The following is a 25548-nucleotide window of genomic DNA, read 5'->3' as shown; positions in this document are numbered from 1 at the left end:
GCAGCGAAAGTCCACTAGAATGTTTTTCTATAAATTCAATTTGCCTAAACCTGATTATACTAGACGCCTAGAAATTTGAAAATGATGTCACTGAAGGGAAGACGGTTGATAATTGATGAAATCGTTCTTTATAAAATCATTCATCATTCGACACGACCTTGAACCAGTTGATTACGTATCACGATCATGGCAGACTGACGAGAAGGAATCTTGGGATGAATAGACCGATTTTTTACACAACGACATATTCATGTAATGTCGAACAGAATGAGCCGCTAAATAGAATGCAAGATCATCACGACAAGTACTTTTCCGGTTGTGACATTTTTGATGATTCATTTCGGTCGTTTAAGAATTCGGTCATGAGCATTGTAATGAATATGTTATTGGATCAGTAGTGACTGGAATGGAAAATGGATATGAGATTTGAATTTTTTTTTAAAGATTTCTGTTTAAGATTTGTAAATGATTGATATGTTATTGGGTCGAAAGGCCTGTTTATTGATCAATAAACGAATAAATAAATAGTGATCGCATGCAACCTCCCCAAGTTGTGCAGCCTTAGAAATGAAAAACAAGAAATCGATGCATAATAGTATGTTACATACCAAGGATAAAAACGGTGTGTTTTCGACCCAGGTGGTGAAAACGTCCGAGGATGGAACGGAGCTCCGCGAGGCCACCACCGTAGTCGAAAACAACACCGTTTTGATCCGAGGTATGTATACTATTTTTATGACTATTGGCACTCAGTGTCAATAGTCTCTTCATCATAGTGTGGCTGTTGACACTTTATTATTATTATTATTATTATTATTATTATTATTATTATTATTATTATTATTAGCCACAGTATAAGAAAGAGACAATATTATAATGTTGGCACACAACTTTGAGGACTGAAAACTTATGTGATTTTTTTTCGTATTGTAGGTCTAATCGATTCAATCGACGTAAGCTCCAATGAAAATAGTCTCTATTTCAATATTTGGACTACACCTACACTATAATAAGGAGACCATTCGCACTGAAAGACAATAGTCATTGGCTAAAGTGCAATAAAAAATCTGTTGTTTTCTCCCATTTCAAGAAAAACTAACGTTAATCTCTGCCAATTTCAAAATGTTAGCGACTGCAAATAGCTCATACATTGACGGCCGATGCTAATAGTCGTACATACAATATGCAGAGGCACATAAACCGACACACATCATACATCGTATCACCTAGAGACCCGAAATACTAGTTTTGTAATCTTAAACTGTGAAATCGAATTGACAGACATTTAAATGGATATCATGGAAGGTACATGATGCCGAAATAATTTATGGAATGAATTATGTGGTAATTTTGAAATGAAGTATTGTTTGAGATGATTGCGTACCCGACAGAAATATTGACCTTAATTTAGATTTACATTTACACACCTAAGAATCCATTTACTTGATTTCGCGTGCGAAAAGCCTTATATAGACTAATCGCACGCGCGTGCGAATAGCATTATATAGACTAATCGCACGCGCGTGCGAATAGCCTTAAATAGACTAATCGCAGGCGCGTGCGAATAGCCTTATATACACTAATTGCACGCGCGTGCGATTAGTCACTTCGTATTTTTTACTTCCGACGCTTTGAGATTTTTGAGATGAATAATTCAGTTGGAACAAACGAAACTTCTTCCTAACAGAATCTGTAGAAGGATGAATTCAGTTGGAACAAACCAAACTCCTTCCTAACACAATTTGTAGAAGGATGAATTCAGTTGGAGCTAACCAAACTCCTTCCATACACAATCTGTAGAAGGATGAATTCAGTAGGAAAAAACAAAACTCCGCATTTTCGATAATATAATTCATACGGCCTGCGAACAATGATTTTTCAATGATTTTCGAGAAATTTAATAATTCGGGTGCAAATAGTGTTCGTTGTCTTTTTATTTATAGTATGCCAATAGTCACATTATAATACTGTGCCAATAATACTTTGTGCCAATAGCCACAGTATTATAATTTTTCGAAAATTATATTCACGTGCATACAACGACTTGATACATCTGGGAAATAATAAACATAGGATCGAAAATGACATAAGCGGGAATGAAAATTGAGAGAAAAGAGTAGGGGAGTGCTCTTTTGGTACTAAATTTGATGAGTGAATGTGAATGTTTTTGGTACGCCAGGATGAAAAAACATTACATTACCTTAAAATTTCTCTAGAACTTCGTCAGAATGACGAGAAGTATATTCAAAAGATGCCAATTTGCGGATTAATTTTGTCAGTAAGACCCTACAACAATGCATGACTCAGGGCCTAGTAATATTTTTGGAATATTACTTGCTAAATTTCCTTAATAAAAATCCAAAAATGAGCAAAAAAAAATGTTTAGCAAATTTAGCAAAAATAGGTATGGCTCGTAGTTATATATATTATAGACGAATTAGCAAAAGATAACTTCTTTCTCAAGACGTAACTTCCATAAAGCGCTAGAATTCAAACAGTATACAGTCTATAATCCCAATTTTACCTATACTTGAAAATACTTGACATTTCAACGACAATGTCTTCTCGTCAAGAAAATTATTTCGAAAAAAAATGTATTGAATTACCAATGCAATTGTTACTCCTCCAGCTGACTATTATAAAAATTATCTTATAAATAGATATAGGTCGTTGTTGAGGCGAAGCTGTTGATCTCTTCAATTATTTCCCTACTGCTGATTTAGCATTTCTTTCCCTGAATATTGTTTACAGTTTCTTTTCTTCTTTTTCTAAGATATAATTTCACAAAGTCAGACTTTAAATTTATTTTTATTTTTTTCACTTCACTCCACTTAACTGTTGGATCGAAAAATATAAGTTGCTGTGTCGAGTGTTATTTGTACTCAAACTTATTTTCTTCGTTTAAAAGGCTCTATACTATTATGTCTAATGATACCTTTGATATTGAAGCTGAGAATGCTAAAATTAGAAAAAAGAAAATAAATGCGAGATTAAGACATTGAGAGTTTTTCTTTTTGGTGAATGGATGGGGAATATGGTAATGTGTTGTTTGAATAGATATTTTAAAAAAAATCTTTTGTTTTGGTAATTTAATTGTACAATTATTTAGAGAATTAACGATAATTAGACGATATTTGACTCTATAGACAGTTGTCTGAGGCGTTTTAAGATAATGGCACTGTTTAACGAGGTATTTTAAGTTTTTTAAGAAAACTTTTAAATGAGTTGAACGAACCGTGTATACCTTTTTCGCTAAAATTATAGGAATGGTCGATCATCGGATATCGAGAACAAACAAAGGAAATCAGTTATGAGGATTAGATTATAGTAATGAAATGAATTTGAGTTCCCATTAATAGAGTAAAGTATTATCACTCGACATTTCTCGCTTATAAAATAACCTTTTCAGTACTGTAAGCTCAGCAGAGTTTTGTATTAGTATGTTACGTCACTGTTTGTAAATATTTGTTTAGGCAAGTGTGAGGTTTTCGGAACGAGACGAAGGCGAGTGGAGTAATCACACGTGCCTAAAGAAGCATTTACAAGCAGTGACGTGACATATTTTACATGTTTGTGGACGGTAAGTGTATTTTCCCTGTCATAAGCATGTAAAATGTTATTACAATTGTTCATGACATTTGACTGATGTCAGCACTCCATTTTTTGTGAACCAACTTCACTGCTATAACATTTCACGTATATTTACCAGAGTGAAGTTATTTCAAGAAAAAATTGAGCACAAGGAATGAAGTAAAACGTAAATTGCAATTACTCATTATACTGTTAGTATATTTTCCTAGAGCTTCTTTTCGTTAAAAAAAAGTAAGATGAAGCAACTCTTTACATATTAAAGCTACGCAGACTTTTCTTATGTATACATAAGATACATCTTAATAATGAATGAAATAAGTGAAATGAAAATAATATCCAATCCTCCAAACAAGAGATTTGAAAGGATAAATATGTCGCAAGTCGGTTAACCTATCAAGCCCGTAATTACATCTGAAAAAATTTCGGTTAATATAGAATTTCAGTCAATTGTAACTTAATAGCTGTTCAGAGCGAACAAGAAATGTTTAGTGTTGAATTCCGATTCATCATGCAGACGCAATGAATCGCAATTTTCAGAAATGTGGCAGTAGATATCATGTAACTCAATGATGACATTGAACTAAAGATGTATTGCTATGTAATGTACTTCTAGTCGAATGTAGTCGACTATCAAAATATAGAACTAAAACTTAGTACGTCATCATTACTAACGCAAAACTGTTTTCTGTTAAAACACTGAATCATCCCTACTATTCAACGACTCATTCTAACATTGTCACTTATTACCTTCTATTAAATCTCTGATGCTCTGACCTAGTAGAAAAGCAAACATATTTTTCCTCCCCACATAACTTTATAACAACCCAAGGCAAAAATTTCACTTCCAATCAAACTTCTTTTTCCGTGTCTCTTCTATCGCCTATTCAATCCCCGAGTCTTATCACAGCACTGTCAATCTAAGGTAAATAAAAAAAAAAGTTCTCTTCGTATTATGTATACATGTCTCTGTGTTCGTATAGCTGTTCCCTTTTAAAAACAACACTTTCCCATTTTGTAATTTATAGATCGTGCCATCATGTATATGGTATACATAAAAATTGCCATCCCATTCCATCGATTCACACCACATAACAGGAACTATGTCTATTCAATGCCAAAAGACTACGTTTGTAGGGTGGACCGATTTTTTCGTTGTTTGTTAATTTAGCCATAAGGATTACATAGATTAATTTCATCATCCCCCTGTTCCTCCATTACCACTATCACTACCAGTATCACTGGTTCTCTAATCTATTACTTAATTTGATCTCGGTATTTCCGACCGTCACTGAAATAAGATCTTCTACTTCACTGGATTTACAATACATTATAAAATATAAAACGACGATAGAAAGAGCTCCATATGCATTTTTGTTATTGTTGTCGATAACAGATGATTTTATTGTTGTTTATCGCATTATCTTTATCAAAATTCGGCCAATTTTTTTTTTTTTAATGAACAAAATGCTGACTTGACATCACCACCAAAAATCGGCCCACCCTAAGAAATCAACCCCAAAATCAAACACATAAAATACCTGCCACTAAGTAATGTGGGTGCGAGACTAAATTGTGCGGTGATGCGGTGGATTTAATATAGACTATAGATGGGTTGAAGACTCATCTCTGCTCCGGTCGATGGAATATTGTATGCTTATACGTTACGTATGTATTACATAGCTATGCAACAATAAAAGATGAACCTTTTGCGGATATTTATATGTCGGTAAGAAGTTAAATAATTTTTTTTTTGGTTTCTGCTGATTCGGATTATAACTTTTAATGAGATTATAAGTTTTAGCGAATCGTTATTACGTTATACGTTCACCCATAGCATATTAGACTTTATGAGGGGGATGGTGGGCCGGATCAAATTAAGTAAATAAACTATTTGCAATAATATTAGGATAGTCTCGGGAGAGATTTACCAAAGCATATTGTAGTATCAATATCGATTAATATCGGGTGGCTTATAATTATTTTTGGAAACGAAATTTAACTTTGTATTAGCGTACATTCACCATCGGCAGTGGATTATTTGATTGGTTTTTTGGGATGTTGATTCCAATTCGAACTAAGTGGATAACGCGTTATGATGTTAATTGGATATACCCATCAAAAATCGTTAGGAGTTTTGACATGAATATCCGCGTATTTGAACAATTTAATTTAATTGACAATCGTCAGTCATTGTTATAATGTCGTTAAAATTGCTTTTTAATCGGAATGCAACTGAATGCAACTTTTGCTAAAATATTTTTTACAAAATATTTTCGAATACTCAGGTAAAATATATTTGGAAAATTCAAATGCGTGCAATTATTTTTATTTACGTGCCATATCATAGACTTATATGATTAGTCTAAGTGCCATATAATTTGCATTGATCAAACATGCAATGACTTTGATTCCAATTTAAAGAAGCTTTTGACGGAGTGAAAGAAAGCCAACAATTGCTTCGCATTGGAACATAGCACTGTCCAAAGCATAGACACTAGTATGTCAGACCTCAAAAAGCCTCGTGAAATTGATTTTTGGAATTTCTTAAAAAAAACTTGAAATACAAGAATTTCCAAGAATCAATATCTTGAAAAACAAGGCATCAGAACAGTCGGAGCGTTTGCTGCGACTTAGCCCCGTACGACCCGTAATCCTATTTCGTCAGTAACCATAATACGTCCGTAGCCGTAATACGCCCGGAACCCTAATACGTCTACAACCCTCTAATGCGTCTGTTACCAAAATGCAAGTAAAATTGGGCATGGTCAAATTTACTGAAACTGTTCATTTTTAAAATTGCGCATAGCGCAATTACGAAAGCCCGTACGAAGTACCTCTCAAATAAAACCAACAATTTACGACATTATTTTAGAAACCCAAAATTTTTTGCCAACTTTCCATTGGGTATTCAATTACCTCTCAAATAAAACAAAAATTAGCAAAATCGGATGATATTTACTCGATTTATGTGCAAAAAGCACTTAGGGCCGAGTAGCGGCCTTAGACCAAGGGCCCAAATTTAAAACTTTTTTCCACCATTCTATTCGGCATTCAATTATCTCTCAAATGAAACAAAAACTAGCAAAATCGGATGAGATTTTCTCAATTTATGTGCAAAAAACACTTAGGGCCGAGTAGCGGCCTTAGTTCAAGGACCCAAATTTAAAACTTTTTTTGCCATCATTCTATTCGGCATTCAATTATCTCTCAAATGAAACAAAAACTAGCAAAATCGGATGAGATTTACTCGATTTATGTGCAAAAAACACTTAGGGCCGAGTAGCGGCCTTAGTCCAAGGGCCCAAATTTGAAACTTTTTTCTCCACGTTCTTTTCAGTGTTCAATTACCTTCCATAAAAAACTAAATCTAGCAAAATCGGATGAGATTTACTCGATTTATGTGCAAAAAACACTTAGGGCCGAGTAGCGGCCTTAGTCCAAGAGACCCAATTTGAAACTTTTTTCGCCACATTCTTTTCAGTATTCAATTACCTTCCATAAAAAGCTAAATCTAGCAAAATCGGATGAGATTTATTCGATTTATGTGCAAAAAACACTTAGGGCCGAGTAACGACCTTTGAGCCCTCCCAACAAGCCCGCGTTGCATCTTACCCAAAAAAAATGTTCAGCAACTTTGTTCTACTCGTCAATACCTTTCATTTGATATATCACAAGCAGCTATTGCGTGCGTATTTCGGTAGATATCGTCGAAAGACTGAAAAACACCTAAAGGGCCCTAGCTCTGGAAGGGCCGACCCTACCATGTCCATTTTCGAACTTGACCTTACTTTTGTCGATACCAATCGGGGAAAAAAAGAATTTTGAAAAAAGGTTGTGATTTACTCAAGCTAGAGGGGCACGGACAGACGGACATTTTTTTTATTGCGGATTCGTTATCTATGAACATATACAAATGCTTTGCCCTTACCGTCTGCTTCCAATTCAACATGTTACAAACGGCATATTAATCTTAGAAGCCCCCAGTACTTCGTACGGGGCTAAAAAATCCTGAAAGTAGCCTCCTGATACGTACATAATATGTGTATCTGTTGTGTACCTTAGCTCACACGAAGACAGAATGACTCTTGTCGGTACGAATAAAACGCAGAGCATATTTTGATACATTCAGCCTCCAAATGTTTTAGTGATCAGTTCTATGATTGATTGGAACGAATTGACGAATACCACAAAAAAGAGTGCTCCTATACGACATTACAGTGGGTTTTTTCGTAGTTCTGAACAAAACATATTTGACATTTTTAAGAGTTTCAAAAGTCTTCACTGTTCCCACTCAAACTCAACAGAGTGTTTCCAGGTTATGATATTTGAAAATTCCTCAATTGATTGACTGGGAACAACATCGATGACTTTTAAAACTCTTACGTTTTCTAAAGGTGTAAAAACTGTAGATTCTTCCAATTCATCTGAAGCATTCGGAGAAAAAGCGATGGAAGTTAAAAAATTATAAATCAGATTTGTACATCCAAGTCTGAAACGAGGTCAATCACGGCAGAGTAAAAGTAAACCTGGCAGGAGCGGTTCATTATTCAAACGCCTAATGAGGGACCTAATTTATTTTTATTTTATCAACGGCTTAGGAGCTAACTGATAACATAAGAAAAAAAATCATAGAAGGTATTGTTCAGTTCAGTTCAAGTCGTTAAATTCAATCTTATCGAAGCCCATGGTCACGTGGCCAACGCATTCACATTGTAGAACGATAGAAATTGTGGCGGAAGTTGCAAAGAGCGCACCATTGAGCGAAATGAATTTCGGTTGATTGCATCTAGATTGTGAATTTTGAGGAAGAATAAAAATCTGTTGAAAATACTCGACATATTCGTGATCGGTTCACATAACCCATAATCGGTGCGGTGCTGGTCCAAACGGATGAAGTCGTGATTCCTTAAAGTACGTAAAGGAGATGAAATGTTTAATTTAAGAAATAAATTTGGAGAGTCAACCCTGCCCTTAAGCAGATCAAAAACGAACATCGCACACTGGTTCACCCTTCTTCGATAAAGCGATTCGATACCCAAAGATGCGCAACGATCAGCGTACGGTGGTAAGCGATAGTTTTCATCTCTCCTCACCGAACGCCGAAGGGCGTACATCACACATTTCTTTTGAATCGACTCTATCTCAGTAGAGCGTTCCTTGCAGTGTGGAAACCACACCAACGACGCGTACTCCAGATGCGATCTCACATATGCGCAGTATACACTCTTCAAGGTTTGAACGTTCCTGAATCGTCTGCAAACCCTTTTCATGAAACCGAGCATCGCATATGCTTTCGACACAGCCACATTCACATGCCTGTTAAAGCTAAGGTTTTCAGTGAACGTCACACCCAAATCTTTCATTTCCTTGACCCTCTCAAGGAGAACGTCGCTGATACTGTAATTATACAAAACCGGTTTGCGCTTACGACAGAATGACATTACGTTGCACTTGCCTAAGCTCAGCTCGAGTCCGTTCTCACTGCACCAGCGGTCGATCCCGACCAGATCGTCTTGAAGAGCGTTGCAATCGCGTACTGTCTTTACCACACGATGAACCTTCAGGTCGTCAGCGAACAAAGAAAACATAGACGATTTAATGACCTTGGATGACCTAATACACGGTATGAAAATGAACTCAAATGAACACTGGCATAAGTTGAAAAATTTAATTCGCAAAAAACATACGGCTCCTGCCTGGGTTACTTTTACTCTGCCGTGGGTCAATAATCTAACCAGAAGCCACTTTCTTCATTTGTCAAAAATATGATTTACCTTAACGTGCATTTACATGCTTCACATTCCGATCATAAGAAAAATGATGGACGTGATTTCTACATCGATTATTGACCTCAACTTTAGCTTGGATCAATATTTCATATAAATTCCATGTAACGTACTATATTGACGCCACATAAACTTTTCATTGAAAAAAGTTTCAAAACAGTCTTCGCCGAAGGTTCTTTATGATATAACTCACCTTACATCAGAAACTGGGGTGTATTGCCAGCAACATAATGATAATCGAGGAAAACGAAACTAACACTTTCAGACAAATAAGAACATTTTAACAAAACTGATTGGTAAGTCTGAACATAAAATTCTGAAATGTTTTCGTTTGACACAAGAAGCTTTATCGGTCGGTGCACCAGAATCGTCACTAATAGGTATACCAAACTAAAATTGATACAAAATTTAGCACAACGGGACATTTTAATAATTTTGCATTCGAATTAACATTTCAATGTTTCGTGTTATTTTGTTTCAATATTGGAAGCAAACGTATTCTCTTCTCCGATGGCGGTTCATCGTAAACAACATCATCATCTTCTTCTTCAGTCTCTTCACTTTGTTCGTCGTCAGATTCAGCTGCAGTCGATGGGTTATACATTTCATAAAGCTTCACTTTCGGCGGGTGAGGCATAACAGAGCTGTCTGTTTGCATTTCTTCCGGATTGTCGATTAAGTTTTGATCCTCGTCACTTTGTTCTTCCTCACCAATTTCCTCGTCACTGACATTTTCTTCCCTTTCCGAATTTGCCGATCTTTTTCGTTTGGGCGGTTCGCCCGACTGTTGTCTCCGCCGCGGAGGAGCAGAATCTACCTGCATATACTCATCCGTTATAAAAGAGTAATATCGTCCGCTCCGCTTAAGAAATCCGTTGCTTATTCCACGTCGTAGAACGTTCTTTATCTCCGGTAGAACAACTTCTTCCCTCTCACCAATGTCTTGTGATATGAAGTCGGCCAATTCGTCAGCTGATGCTTCGGTGCCTATTGCACTCAAGGCTTTAAATACAGACTGCCCATTGTATTTTCTATATTGCTGAGGTGTGAAATCGTCTGAATTTGATGCCATGATTGGTAATGAAAAGAGAAAACTGGACGTAAATCAAACAAAATATTCAATGAAGGAGAAAAGCTGCTACTAACGCGAACTAGCGATTGAAACTAAAATCGTCTAGTGTTGTGTCTACTAAGTTTTGAACAAAATTTTATTGGGGAGTTATCGACCCCAGTGGGTTGTTATTTCTCGTCAAAGTTAAAAAGAATTCTTAAATTATAATGTTGGGTAAACAACTGTTTATCCTCGCCTCATCTTCATCTCACTGATGTGAATTGATGCGTAATTTCGCAACACTGCAATTTATTTCCAATTGTGTTCAGAAGATTAAGATCCCATAGCAACAACTATACAACAGCCCAAAACAACATCATCACATTTCTATCGCAGGGAACTTTAATTAATTTGATACTTTTCCAATATATAGATTGTATATTTTCGCGTTCCCGCTGCTTTCTTATTGTACACAAAGCAATAATTATCTGTATCGTCGTAATTTTGTCTCTGTAAAAGTTTTCGTACACATCGAACAGTTTCAAAATTGATGCAATATAGTAATGGAATACTTTTATTCGATGTATTTTGTAGGGGTTTTAGTTGCCGTTGTTGTTGTTGTTATATATGGAAAATATTTTGGGGATGCTAAGAGAAAAAGGCCAATCAACTTAACAAGTTTTCCGTATTTTCGTGTAGAAATGAGCCATGTTTTCGTTTTATTCTTGTTGATATTTTATGGCTTTCTTTTTCGGTGCAAGAGAGCATTTTTGTTTTGACGAGGGTATACAGAAACAAACAACAGCGGCACAAAATGTCCATATATAAAAATTTATTATTATCTCTGGAAAATGCTGAAATAAGACACAACGAGGAAAAATTTGAGGGGATGAAAACGTGTCAATCTGTACAGCTTTCAATTACAATTTAATGAAAGTTGATTTAAGATGTAATTAACTTTTATTATGTATTATGTTCACTGAAAGCGAACAAAATGTTACAAAATGGTTGTTTTGTAGCGAGCATAGGGCATGTCAATATAGAAACGAAAAGTTGGTGATAGATGTGGCATATTATTGAATTTTCTTTCTATTTAGTAATTGAACATTTTATAGACTGCTAGCCGTATTGAAACAGAATCGTTACAACAACAATTAAATCAATATCATCTCGCTGTATTTGATTCAAAATCTTGTACTTCCTTGGTTAAAACAAGATAGTGAACCCATCGCTTATGTTTTGAGTTTCAATTATAGGTTTTTATAAAATGAAGACCAAACACAGCCTCATAAATCTCAAATCATTTTTAATCATTGTAACGTCGGATACTTCCATTTCTCGGCCCATCATAACTACGATATTTTGTTTCCGTTGGTGGCTTGCCCATAATAGTTTCGTTTTCTGCCAACCCCCGAATAATCCACAGACTAATTTCCTTGAATTTTTATTAACATCTCACGGTCACACCTCGTATGGGTAGATGTATAGATCAAAGATGGAGCTTCTAGCCATGATGACGTAAGGGTTTGTGTTGTCGAAATGGCTTATCAGCATCAACTAATAGTACATTCCAGACTTTGAAAGGGAGAGGCTATGACCAATTCGGTTAGCTTTGGGGAGGTCACGCTAATAATCTTGTTTTTTGATACACAGGAACACACCTTCTTCATACAAAGAAATTCCCCAAAATCGAATTTGTATAGCTTGGTGAATTAAAATCTGCGTGGCCTCCTCAAAGTTTATAGCCGTGATGAAGACCACAATCTTTTACGCAGTGTCTGATGCTAAGGGTAATTATACCTAGAGAGGAAATTTCTTCTGCAACTCTTTTGCAACTCTTCTGCAACTCTTTATTTTTTGCACATGCTACTCTTTTGCAACTCTTTTTTTCGGTGTGCAACTCTTTTGCAACTATTTTTTTCCGCGTGCAGCTCTCTTGCAATTCTTTATTTTTGCGTGTAACTCCTTTGTAACTCTTTTTTCAGATTTTAATTCTATGCAACTATTTATAACTCTTTTCAGTGCGGTCAACCTCGGAAATTTCGAACAAAATTACGTAAAAATGTGGTCATACGAAATGTTCGGTAGTATTTGTTTGCTCTCTTCATTCACACGTTGCCGGTTATTGTGACTTGTCAACTTCAGGCACACCGGAAAGTGCTCAGGGAGTCGGGGAATACCTCCAAATAAATTTCTAAAAATCAAAAATTTGACTTTTGATTTTTATAAATTTATTTGGAGATATTCCTCGACCCCCTTAGCACTTTCCGGTATGCCTAAAGTGCCTGCTCGAGCATTATCCTCTATGTGTGAAGTGGGCGAATTGAATCATCAAAAGCGTGGGACAGATTTTATCGTACGAAAGCCAGTCTCGTATAGTTTGTCTAAGCTCTTATGAGTCTTTTCACCCGTTCTGTTAGAACCTTGGTGGATATTGCTCTCAATGTAATTGTTATCGACGGTAAACGAACGGGGTTTTGAAGGACATCTGTGGAAATTTGACTTTTGATTTTTATAAATTTATTTGGAGATATTCCTCGACCCCCTTAGCACTTTCCGGTATGCCTAAAGTGCCTGCTCGAGCATTATCCTCTACGTGTGAAGTGGGCGAATTGAATCATCAAAAGCGTGGGACACATTTTATCGTACGAAAGCCAGTCTAGTATAGTTTGTCTAAGCTCTTATGAGTCTTTTCACCCGTTCTGTTAGAACCTTGGTGGATATTGCTCTCAATGTAATTGTTATCGACGGTAAACGAACGGGGTTTTGAAGGACATCTGTTATCGAGTATGCCTTTTATAGCAAAATGTTAAGGCTATTGAAGTAAAAGATTTTACATTTCCTCTAGCACATTAAAATAACCAAACAAAACAATAGATTCAACCGGATGTATGTTCCTACTTAAAATATAATCTCGAAGAACTGCATGCATTCCTCCTCTGTCACCGATTTAATTGCGAAATGATGCTCAACGGATATTTCCCAGACCTGATCATTGCCAACTTCAAAGGATTACCGAGTCCAGGCATAATTAATTCTTCGAGCAAATATAATATTTTAAACATGACATGAGCGAAAATCACCCTAGAGTGCGATCAATCAATCGTTCTTTAATATGAGTGAAATTTAAATATTAAGCTTCCCCACATTAATCAAACGGCATACAAATAACGTGTCATTGGTTGTCAGTTTTGTCGATGTAGATTAAATAGCAAGATTTAAATGAATGTTGCTGTTGCGTAACCGTAAATGAATATTCATATCAACCGTTTGTGTGCTTATCTGGATGGTTTGAAATTACTTCAAATTAACCTTCGCTCCTCATATTTCTACATCAAACGATTTTAATTGATGCAAAAATGGTTATACCAACATTGCACATGTTTTCACCCGAGCGCATATCTATATATAATCGACCATTTATATGTGAAAACGGACAACACACTTCGTATGATGGTATGATATAGAGCATACTTAATCCTAATACTCTGTTTACACGCAACAATATGCTGAAAATTAATATCCTTTGCTCACCACCAAATAACAATTTTTTTTTATTCATTTGATTTACACAGCTAACTAAATCATATTACATTATTATTTCACCCCCTAAACATAAATCTAGATTTTTTCTTTCATCTGCGTTCCCAGTATAAAATGGGAGAGAAAAAATTTTTTAACGAGAAGGGATGGATTTGCGTAAAATAATCCTGTAGACAAGAGAACAAAAAAAAACCACCACCATACACTCATACACCACAGTCTGCGTGTATTCCATCGAATTCATTCGCATATAGCCGAAAAAAAAAAGTTCTAAACAGAAGTGGTGTTCCCAGTCGGAGTTCGGTTATGATGTGTACTTTTTCCATATTTGAGCCGTTATAACAAAAAAGAACTTAATTTTCAAAGGGGTCTAATTTAGTAATTTGTTTACAGATCTCTGTGGATTATCAAGAGGTTTTTCCGTTGTGTGTACATTATGATGATGGCACAGAGATATAGCTTTATAATTTTTTCCAATGCGGCACGTGATGTCGTGATGATAAATTTGTATTACACAGGATGGATTTTAAAGAATTTTTATAAAGTTGTAATTTTGGGGTGCATTAACTGTTTTGAAGTGGTTCCTTGTCGTGACAAATAACAAGATTAATTGATTTGTATATATTTGAATATAAAAGTCAGATAACAAGTACTTTGTCATATCATATTGTATTGCTGATCATTAGAGACCGAATTATGAATATAAATGTACAAAAAAACAATCATTTTTTGTAACAAAAAAATGAAGGAAGGAAAAATGAAAGAAAATCCAATTTGTGTAATGTCCCCAATGTATGCATGCGTCTTCCCTATAATATTGTACTTACCTTCAGATAACATTTACTCAGAAAAAATAAATTACTTGCATGACCGCTTCAATATTTCCGCATGACCTTTCTTTATTGTATTTTATATGCGTTACCGAGACAAGATTTTCTCCATTTTTTTATACCAATTTTTGAATGAGTACGAATGCAAGCAGTGGTAGGAGTAGTTGGTAACCATAGCTGGAACACCTATCGTCCGTATCACTGAGGTAAATTTCATATTAAAAAAAAAATTACTAAAAAAATAGGATACAGGAATATGGAAACATATCGCTGACGAGTGCGCTTTTGTTTCATTAAATCAATGTCATTTTTACTTGGAAATCATTATACAAATTTGAAACAAAAAGAAAGCGACGCGTAACGGAAAAAATGTCATCATTAGCAGGTATATTTATGTCGTTAATAGAAGGTGGTTGAATTTAACTACGTACTGCACCGGGGACAGGTCACACGTAGAAAGCGATTCCATCTATTGAGCGAAAAAATCGATGTAAGAGGTCTGCTAAAGCTGCTCATTTGGAAATAGTTTGAACCATTGAAGTAATAGATTTGGTAATTATGTTGTTTGTGATAAGTTAAGAGTGTGGTTCTCCGTTCCAACTTTCAACTTTTCGATTGCAAAAACTGTAAATCAGCCGTGTACGTACGCTTGAGATAAATAATAGTTCGTTACGTAACTGTGGGAAAATTTGCTTACTCATGAGGGGAAAGTTCCAGAGACGAAGTCGAGTGATATAAAAAAAGAGAAGTTGCCAATTTTCTCGTAGGTACGTATAACGGACTCCATTTTATATTAACCAAGTTTCTACCATTTAAAAAATGTCTTTTTAACATGGTTACTGCAAAATGCTGCTGATTTTGTTGTCTTGTGGCCAGAAAATGCGTCATTACTTTCGGCTTGAAATACAACCTCCCCACACCCCTCAACAAAATGTCTCAACAAGACAGGAATGTACTATTAAGCTCAAAAGCAAGTGGAATCAACTCACTTCAAGCGAAGTGCGTTAATAGAATCCATTACATAACACGGGATAAAAATGAAAAGTCTAGTTTTCTGTGCCTACTTTTCATCGTTTTATTGCTTGCTATATAAAACACTATTGTCTCCCGCTACCAAACGCAGTACGGGATATAGCTAAATTGTTTTCGACTAACGATGACGACCTTTTAGCTTTGACTCATACGTTACACTATTCTAGGAAAACGTTGACTGAAGTTCTGTAATCTATTTCATAACGGGGGGTAAACATTTATTTAAAAGTAGCGAACATTCATTATCAAGTATTCCTCCCAGACTTTCCCATCCTGCTCCGAGACCAATTAATTAAGAGAGTAACATAACTTCTCCTTTAGCAAAAATAAGCCAAGAAAATTATTTTTTATGACGGAAATTTGAATTACATTTTTCTTCATTCAATCTAACGTCTTCTGAATCAACCCAAAAAAAAAATCGGGCTACTCACTCACATAACAGTAAATTTTGATTTCGTATCTAATCCTTTGTGCTAATAATCACGTTGAATTTCAATTCACTGAGGGTATTTGGCTTTTATTATGATGTATGTTGTTTGGGGGGTGTGAAAAAAAAATGTTTACATGGAACACCTAGCTGGCATGGACTTAAATGTAGAAAATTGAAAAAATTGTGCTGTTCGAAGTTTGGTAGCATTGAAGATCCTTATTTAACGAAACAGCTTTACTCCAGTAGATACGGGGTGTATTATACCGTGTAAGCTGTTTACAGTCTGTTCAAGCTTTAAAGTTCGGTAATTTATTGGCACACAAAGCGGCAAGCATAAATCTTTTCGGAAACTATACGAAATCTATTAATTTTCTATTAAAGAAATCCTCAAAACGGCTCCCTCAAGCTAAATAAAGTATGAAATTTTTTACTGTCGTGTCTTCGTTATACAGAGGCAATATTTTTTTATATACTTTATCAAATATAACCATTTCACGGTGTCTTATATGCCATATATTAAATGCGCGAGGCATGTGAAAACTCATAGAGAAAATGGGGGTAGAAGAATGAAGAAGTGAAATGAAAATACGGCTCATTGAGCATCAATTCAATTTATTTCCGTTTCCGTACAATTTTTTTTCTTGCTTCTTTTTTAATTTAGCGTGCAATTTGTAAGTAATAAAATAAATTATTATCGCTGTTGCTTCTTTTAAATTGATTAATTGCACGTTGGTTGTAACAAATTGAAGAACGTGATGAACTTTTATTCTAGAGAATCGTCAGATGTTGCATACATTCAAAGCGATTTTTAGAGAAATCTACCTATGAAAGCATGAAAACATAAACCTTTTCTGAATTCGATTATTTTTTCCTTTTCTTACAATTTGTCTCGAATCAGTAATGTGTCGCAAAAGTATACCCACTTAATCTGTCTTCCTGCCCACTTTTCTTTCAAAATAATAATTTTCCGCAAACACTATTCACAACCTCGCATTAAATTTTAATAGAACAAAGTGTAAATTGCTGTACAAGAGATTGAAACTTTAAAGCTCATCATAAAATGTTCGCTCGGCGACAATTCGTCGCGACATAGAGACGCGTCTCTCGACAACTTTTATAAAGGATTTTGTTTTTTTTTTTTTCATTTGAATTCTACAAGTGGTATGTGGTCTGATGAATATGGAAAATTGCGGAATTATGTTGAATCATATTTGTCGGAGGATAGGAATATTGTGCAAATCATCTAATGTTTATGGTAATCGAGTAACGTCTTCTTGAAGAATTCTGGAGAGATAAACATCGCATATTTCATCTTATTTTACATACATTTGTTTGTTTCGAGTTCTCATAAACAGCATTTTATGGCCAATAAAAAGTTCAGTCGGGCTTAACGTAATTTCCAAGCCACGCCTCAAAATATGCAAATATTACTCCTCAAAGTTTCCAAATATTACTAATGCAATTAAGTCGTCAGAAAAATTCGATCTTAAATTTTTGACTGACAACACTGATAAAAAAAATTTCGTCAACATACGTCCAGTATGTATGAAATGGCTGGCAGACAGCTTCATTTCTGCCTTACTTCGGATATGTATATTACAACGTCTGACATGTATATCGTACATGTCCGACGTATAATCATACATACTGTTCGTGACTATTCGTGTCACTCGTATGTTTCTACGTCGCACATGTACGATATACATGTCAGACGTTGGAATATACATATCCGAATTTAGTCAGAAATGAAGCTGTCTGCCAGCTGTTTCATACATACTATACGTATGTTGACGAAATTTTTGTATCAGTGAATGGACCCGAACCCTGGTCATTTTGGTGGAAGAAGAATGCGTACCCACTGAGCCATCCCGTCCAATATAAATCTTTGATTCCTTGGTATAACAAGCAAACCAAAAATTTGCATATCTTTGCTTCGCTTATATGTTTTATGAGTGCATATGGATGACAATGTAGCAAAGACACTGCGGGTATGTTCTCTTTGTATTGTTTACGATGCAAAGAGTGTTTATCTGTGTACCAGCTGATGAATCATCAGCTGGAACAAAGGAATGTATATTTCCCACTGTTATTCTTGTGAAATCTCACTTGTCGATTTACTGCTGTAATTTCAACAATAAACATCGCCATACATGTCCATTACTACGTCAAAATAAGATAAAAATTTAAGTCAGTGTAACAATCCATAAAGTTCAGCTCAATGCCCAAAAAAAAAACCATCTCGCCTCCCCACCAATTGTTAATCTTTCGGTAAATTCGTTGCATTCAGACAGCAGCTGGCATCATTCGAAATGCTAAGAAATGAATAAAAAAAAAACTCAAATTTGTTTATCTCTACCCAAACGAAAATCTCTCCCCAAAAGTTTTCCTCTTGTCCTGGAAAACGTTCCGTAATAAATTTTAACTTCATTCAGTTTGTTATGACAAGCGAATTAAAAGCTCATTAATCTGAATATAAATTTTTGGGGCCATTGAACTCGTCATTTTTTTTTTACCAAACACAAAATGTATTATACAAACAGCCAGCATACAATTGTCGTGGAAACGTGTGCACCCAAGCAATTTATTGTGTGCAGAATGTAAAGAAGAAGAAATTTTTATGAATTTTCTTTTCCGTTTTAAGAAAGAAGGCAAATTCTCCATTCCCAATTTCGAAACATTTCCATAAATCGCATAACGAGATAATCTTTTGTTTTATTCCTTGTTGTATTTTCGAAGGGATATGGAAATGAGAAACTTTTTCTTCCACAATCTCTTTACGCCTAATGACAATTTTATTGTTTGGTAATTTGGGATTCATTTTGGTTTAATGGGAGAAACTTAATTAAATAATTGCAAAACAAGAATTCTTTATGTGCGCAAAAAAGTTATGGATTTAAATTCGCATTTCGGCCCTCAAGTTGGATTCTCTGCGGTTTATATACATTATACAAAGTTTGTGTGGTCTCGGGTTTCTATTTCCTTCGACTATTTCGTCAATATATCTTGCAGCGATAAAATACACTTGCAAATGTGCACAATTCACAAAGCTTTCTATAACATAATAGCAGAACGTGTCAAGTGCAGTAGAATATTTTGAGTAATTAAAGCATCGAAATCATCTTCGTATCCCAATTAGCTCATGCACCAAATAATGTAAAATGAAACCGGATTTACAAGAGGAACGTGTAGTCTATCTAGCAACATGAAGAGCCTTGAAGTATCGTTTAAATATGACAAGAGCGTTTACCCTAACTTCCTTAAATTGAAAATTTACACTTTTCATCGGTCGTTGTACTGTCGAATTGAGTAATATCAATTTCCTTTTCTCGGTCTGGTGTTCTGATGCATGGCACAATATTGTAACCAATATATACACCCGAAATGAGTCAACTTTATCTGACGATAGTATCTCTGATTTATTTCAGCGCCCCTCTAATTCAACAACAATTTTATGTCGTTCCCAATGAACAATTAAATAAATGGGGACACGACAAGTTAATATTGGCAGTTCGATGGGCTTTAAAAACGAATCCTACCGAAAAAATATTGAATTAACAACCTAATAAACATCCAAAAATATAAAATTTTACGATGTCGCTCCAATGAAATAAAACTTAACATCAAAATGTCGATGTTAATGCGTTTATTCAATCCGGTGGAATTTTACAACACACAGACTTTTCCGTCTGATATTTATACGCAGCGAGCGTTCAGATCGAGATGTTTTATTGTTTCAAATTATATGAAAATGTCGTGCACAAAATTATCAAAACATTTTTACTACAAAACAAGAGTCTTGCACACGGGGAAAAAACAACATGGCTCACACACAAAGTAAGTGCACACGCTTTCATGCTTGAATTCTCTTCCGCATTGTTTAACTTAAACGTTACGGAAATCAAGTACATTGTCTGTACGTACATAGCCTCAAACATTTCTCTAAGAATAATTTTATTTGTCCCAAAGGGGTATAATGTCAAGCATATGAAAATGAAAGCAACCCTCCTGGCAAGAAGCAAACTTTAAAGGCTTTAAAATTGTATACGGCGTTAAAAAATGGATATAAGTCGAGAAGGGGTTTAAAAATCGATGAAGCGATATATTTGAGAACATATTTCTTCTGTGCAAGATTGTTGGATAAGATGGTACATTGACTTATTCAGCAATTTTCTTTGTATGGAACATCAGAACATCTTGTTGACTTTTGGGAAAACAAATCTCGATCAAACTACTTACCTAAATTTCGACCGGTTGGTGATACCAGTTTCTATTTCGATTCTACTTTTACTTTATCACATCTAGAATGGTCTTTAAAGTGTCTTTTAAATTAGATTTTCCATTATATTTCGGATGTATATTTAGAAACGACAAGCGTATCTAGATAGAACCATTGCATCTATTACTTCTATTGTGTCTTGACGAAATACGCCGAATTAACCCGATAAATAAAAGCGACCAATTTAGTAACCAACGGCGAACCGACAAAAAGCAGCGCAGAAAATCTATTACTTCATTCGATTTAACATAGATTTTACTATAAAATAGTACATTACTGCTATAAGGCTGTATGTACGTATACGAGAGCTTGCGCGAGTATTAGTACGAGTCTCTTAATACAGCCTTATATCAGTGAGGTATTTTATCGCAATATATAAATTGGTTTACTGTTTACTCTTATGTACGTCACGTATATAGCTCACAATACACACACACCGTATGCGATAAAAGCATATTAACCGGAATCCACACTGATAAAAAAGTTTTGGAAAACTCACCTGTCGCAGGTAACTTTGTCTCCAGGTAATCTACATTATCTGCCACAGCTGTATTTTTTGTATGGGGCGCTACAGCTGTGGCAGCTATTGTAGATTACCTGGAGACAAAGTTACCTGCAACAGTTGGGTTTTTCGAAACTTTTTTGTCAGTGCATTGCTACCTTTTTTTACAGCCAATTATGTACTCACAAGGCTGCTTGTCATAAGTATTTTTAGCAGATTGATAAAAAATCTTGTACTTCATTGACAAGCTGCCAAATATTAGCTAAAGAAGAATGTCTATTAACTTAAAATATTACAGAAACAGTCATCACATCATCCAGTTTTCAACAAAACCGTTTTAAATCATCATCTTCTCTCGATAGAACATATAAAATGTTTGCTCTTACGCTTGAACATTCGTCAAAGTTCATTATTTTGGGTTAAATGCGGCTGTATAAGGGGTCAACCTGATGCCGAAATGTTAACTAATTCAATGCGACATCCATAAAGAAAGTAACGTATACATGCAAAGTTCATTGTGTAATGTGTAATCGTAACTTTTTGGGATCCGGCCATCATTTACTCATTCTCTCGAGAATCTAAAATTTAATTTATTTACGTTCCGTTCTGCGTAGATGAAATTCCATTGTATTTTGTGTGTGTATACAAATAATAACATTAAATCTTGCAGTCACGTAAAATAACAAGCTCGCAAATATTATACCAATTTTGATGAAGAATTTAAAATTGTGTTTCATTTCCCTGTTCCAAACCGAGCAGTGAAATCAACAAAAAATTTTGCTAGAATTTTTTTCTTCCCTCTGATCGATGATATAATTTACTTGCTTTCCTTCCGTTTTCCTTCCTGTTACGAATGTTTTTGCGCTTCCATTTGCAGACATACATTTGTGATGATTTCGTTATTGTTAGAGGCGAAAATTCAATCAACGATTTCTGATAAAAATCTTGCACGGAATACCATTTGTAAGCTATGTAACGCCAATGAACTATTTAACTATTTATTTCTGCTAAAGGCTATTCGGCTAGACGGTAAGAATTTGTTTCTTAACACTTAAACTTGACGGTAATAATAGAATTCTTGATTAGTTAGGTGAAATATAGTTTTCCAATCTCGGGTTTCCAAAGAAATCACCTCTACAAGATGAAAAGAAATTTTCTTTGTTTTTAATTAGTTTGGTGGTTTCATTGGTACGGAAAATTTTTACATTTTTTATGAACTCAGTCCAGCAAAACTTTGCTGCACACACATCAAACACAGAACACAATGTTTAACGAGGTTTTTTTTTGCTTCGTTTTTCATTTGAAATGTTTCCGTTTTTCCAGTTCAAAGTGATTCAATTGTCAAGGAAGAGCTGACAAAAAAGAAAATTGTAAATAATATACCTGGAACGGTATAACGGCAGTCATTCTCTAATCTATTCTCTATCACAACTCTATCGAAAGACATATGCTTCGTTAATTAAATATGTTTTGGCAATACATCGGTGTCTACAGAAAAATAACTACATTTTAACTGGACGGAATAGCTCATAATCTTATAACTACAATAAAACAATTTGTTTTTTAATCGGCAAAATATCTACTAGACAATAAGGCTTTGAAGTGTTTGTTGTGTAGAGTGGGAGCTCAAAGATTTTTTTGTGTTGTGTTATGAAAATCGTCCTTTCTTCCTCCCACAATATTGCATACGGTCAAATGAAAGCAAACATTTCTTCCAAACTTTTATCGCCTAGCAGATATTGGACAGATTGAAAGACTAAGTACTATTCAACATCCACAGTCAGTTCTCGTTTCTCAATTCTATCTCCATTCTATATGATAAAGTTCGGTTCGGCATTTTTCGAAAGAAAATAATTCAATTTTTACTCGTAGGATTTTAGTCGTCGTTAGCTATAGTTTCATCATGTCTTTTTTAAGGCTCTTATCGCCAAGTTTACTGTTCCAAAGACCTGAGGTCATGTACTACGCAATGTCATTTTACTTGACCAAAATCCGGCCAGTTAAAGATTAATTATTTTGTCGACATTACCTATATGGAGAAGAATTACGGAATCGCATTCTTCTCTACCAAAAATACTATGACAGTGTTTCAGTCAAGTATGTCGGTTGCGAGGTCGGTTGCAACATTTTAATAGGTATTTTGGAAGAGTAGCAAATACAGTTATACTTCTACTGTTTTTAGGGAGGTAAAGTGGGTTCTCGCACACGCAGAAATAGTACACTTACACCTACCTGCTTCCAAATTGTTATTTTGGCATCATGTCGCATTGTAAGAGTACAGTCTTGCCTTCGGCTCAGGCTATAAACTTCCTACTGGACAAAAAAATATCTGGAAGCAGGTAGGTAATGTACTATTTCTGCGAAGTGCGTTGGGCAGCAACATCTTTCGAAAAATGGTGAATCGTACTCTCTCATGTAGAATTGAGAAAAAGAGTGCTGATGTCTCTATCAGGTCTCTTTTTCAATTCTATCGTCGTTAACCGTTAAAATGTCTTACATTTTAGTGTCTTGAGTAGAACGTCCAACCTATTGCTTTCTCTACCAAAGAATTTGTATCTAGGAAACAAGAAATGCATCTCCTGTAGACTTGTTACAGGTTTCCTATGGATTTCTTTGAAAATATTCCTTTGTGATTGTCATTCACCACACACAATCTATGGTTTGAAAACCGTTCTTCCTTGTGACATTCCTTCAACAAGGATATTAGTTGAAGTAAGTCGAACAACAATATCGATTCAATCTCAAAGCGTACACACATCCTCATAAGTTTATATGCGATTGCCATTACCATTAGTATAATACACGAGAGCTGCACAATACCAGTCAGACAACTGCTTTAAGGATAAATTTTAAAGTGCATGCAATAATTTAAAAATTGAATTTACGTAAATTCAATTTGAGAACAAGATATCCACATTATTCAAGAGAGTACGGCAAACAGGGCACACATCTGTGGGAAAAGGTTTTCGGTGTTTCGGAGTATAGACGCTTCGCTTACATAAGAAAGAATCTCCTTCTTTACGAAAATCGAATTTTTCAGAATATTCCCGAATCACATACATTAACGACAAACGAAGCATAAGTAAATGGAACATGCATGATATGTATGAGATTCTGCAATTTCGATATTAACTTTCGACATGTCTCCCTTTTTTCCGTTCTGGGACAAAAATGATTCAGCTTATTACGCCATATGTGACACACACAAAAAAATTGTAAGGAAAATAAATCGAAACATTCACAAAAACCATCATCAATTACAATATTAGTCATAAATGCTCGAATAACTTCCAATGGGCATCAATCACACCCTTAAATTGTTTTTATCACATCAGGGCAACAGTTTAACAGAAAATGTATGAATGAAGATTGAGTGCATTTTAGCGAAGCAATAAAAAAAAATATTTTTTTTCGGGTGTACCTCATGTAAGTCATTAAAGGGTAGTATGTTTTCAGTTACACTTATGTAGCGAATACGTTTCTTCCGCCACGAAATCTCTATACTCAATGTATCATTCAAAGGTTTAAAGGGGTCGCGGTCGTGTGTCGTATATCGTGGGTATTAGATATTCCGCTCGAAGTCCATATATTTCCTGTACTTCGTTATCTTACACCAATAGAAAATATTTTATTAGAAAAAATAATAAAAATGAAATTGCATTATGTATCACTGTGATATATATACACAATTTTGTGAACGGTATCATTGTATCAAAGCAATGCGAAAGTGCGTGAAAAATCAATGTTGTGGCTGTGTTTACCAAATTCACATTTTTCATATTCGATGGTGCGTATGTATATAGTTTGATGTATGAATTGGGTGTTTGTATGTACATATATGTACGGATGGAGGGTGGAGGGTTGAATTATGGAAGAATGCATGTTGTATTATTTTATACGTTCGTCTGTCACTACTATATGTATATACGTCTCGACATTACCCATTTATATTTCGGGAGTACATTTACCAATATGTCAGTACCAATATAAATCAAAGTAACGCAATTTGATGGGTGGTATATATTTACGTTATGTCGAGCTCTCAGTGTAATATAGCTTACACTTCGACGCCCCATTTATTAAATGCATATTGTAATACGAAAGTGTAACGTATAAATATATCGTCGATGGGAGTCTATCATGTTTTACATAAGGTTTTTAGTTTTGTGTGCCCTCAAATGAAATTAAATTTCCCAAAAAACATTTATTTCTATTTACAAGGGAAATGAATATTGTATTATGACTGAAGATGGCATGTGACGCCTTGTTGTGAATGTAATGAATTCCGTATTGCATTTGCAGAGTCACAAGCCACAAAGTTTGGTATTTAATGCGAAACTGTATGGAACAATTAAAACTTTTTCGACAGAACGCGACGGTCAAATTAAACAATAGTTTTCGAATAGGAAAAGCGGACGCTGATGTGAAACAAATTGTTGCAGATTAGGTTTTTTTTTTTCGCCGTAACTAATTTAGGGCCAGGTAGTGGTTTTGTAATTAATTTTAT

The 25548-nt window shown here is 35.0% G+C and overlaps 1 long non-coding RNA gene across 1 annotated transcript; it reads left to right on the top strand.

Moving 5' to 3' along the window:
* The first annotated feature begins 933 nt into the window (after positions 1-933).
* Positions 934-25189, top strand: LOC119078106. Its single transcript, XR_005087937.1, has 3 exons — positions 934-1072; positions 11952-11956; positions 25176-25189. It is a non-coding gene; the product is annotated as an uncharacterized LOC119078106 (long non-coding RNA).
* Positions 25190-25548: the final 359 nt, after the last annotated feature.

The sequence above is a fragment of the Bradysia coprophila genome, unplaced genomic scaffold (genome assembly GCF_014529535.1).
Source record: "Bradysia coprophila strain Holo2 unplaced genomic scaffold, BU_Bcop_v1 contig_24, whole genome shotgun sequence".
Taxonomy (NCBI): Eukaryota; Metazoa; Arthropoda; class Insecta; order Diptera; family Sciaridae; genus Bradysia; species Bradysia coprophila.
This window is presented reverse-complemented; position numbering and strand designations above follow the sequence as displayed.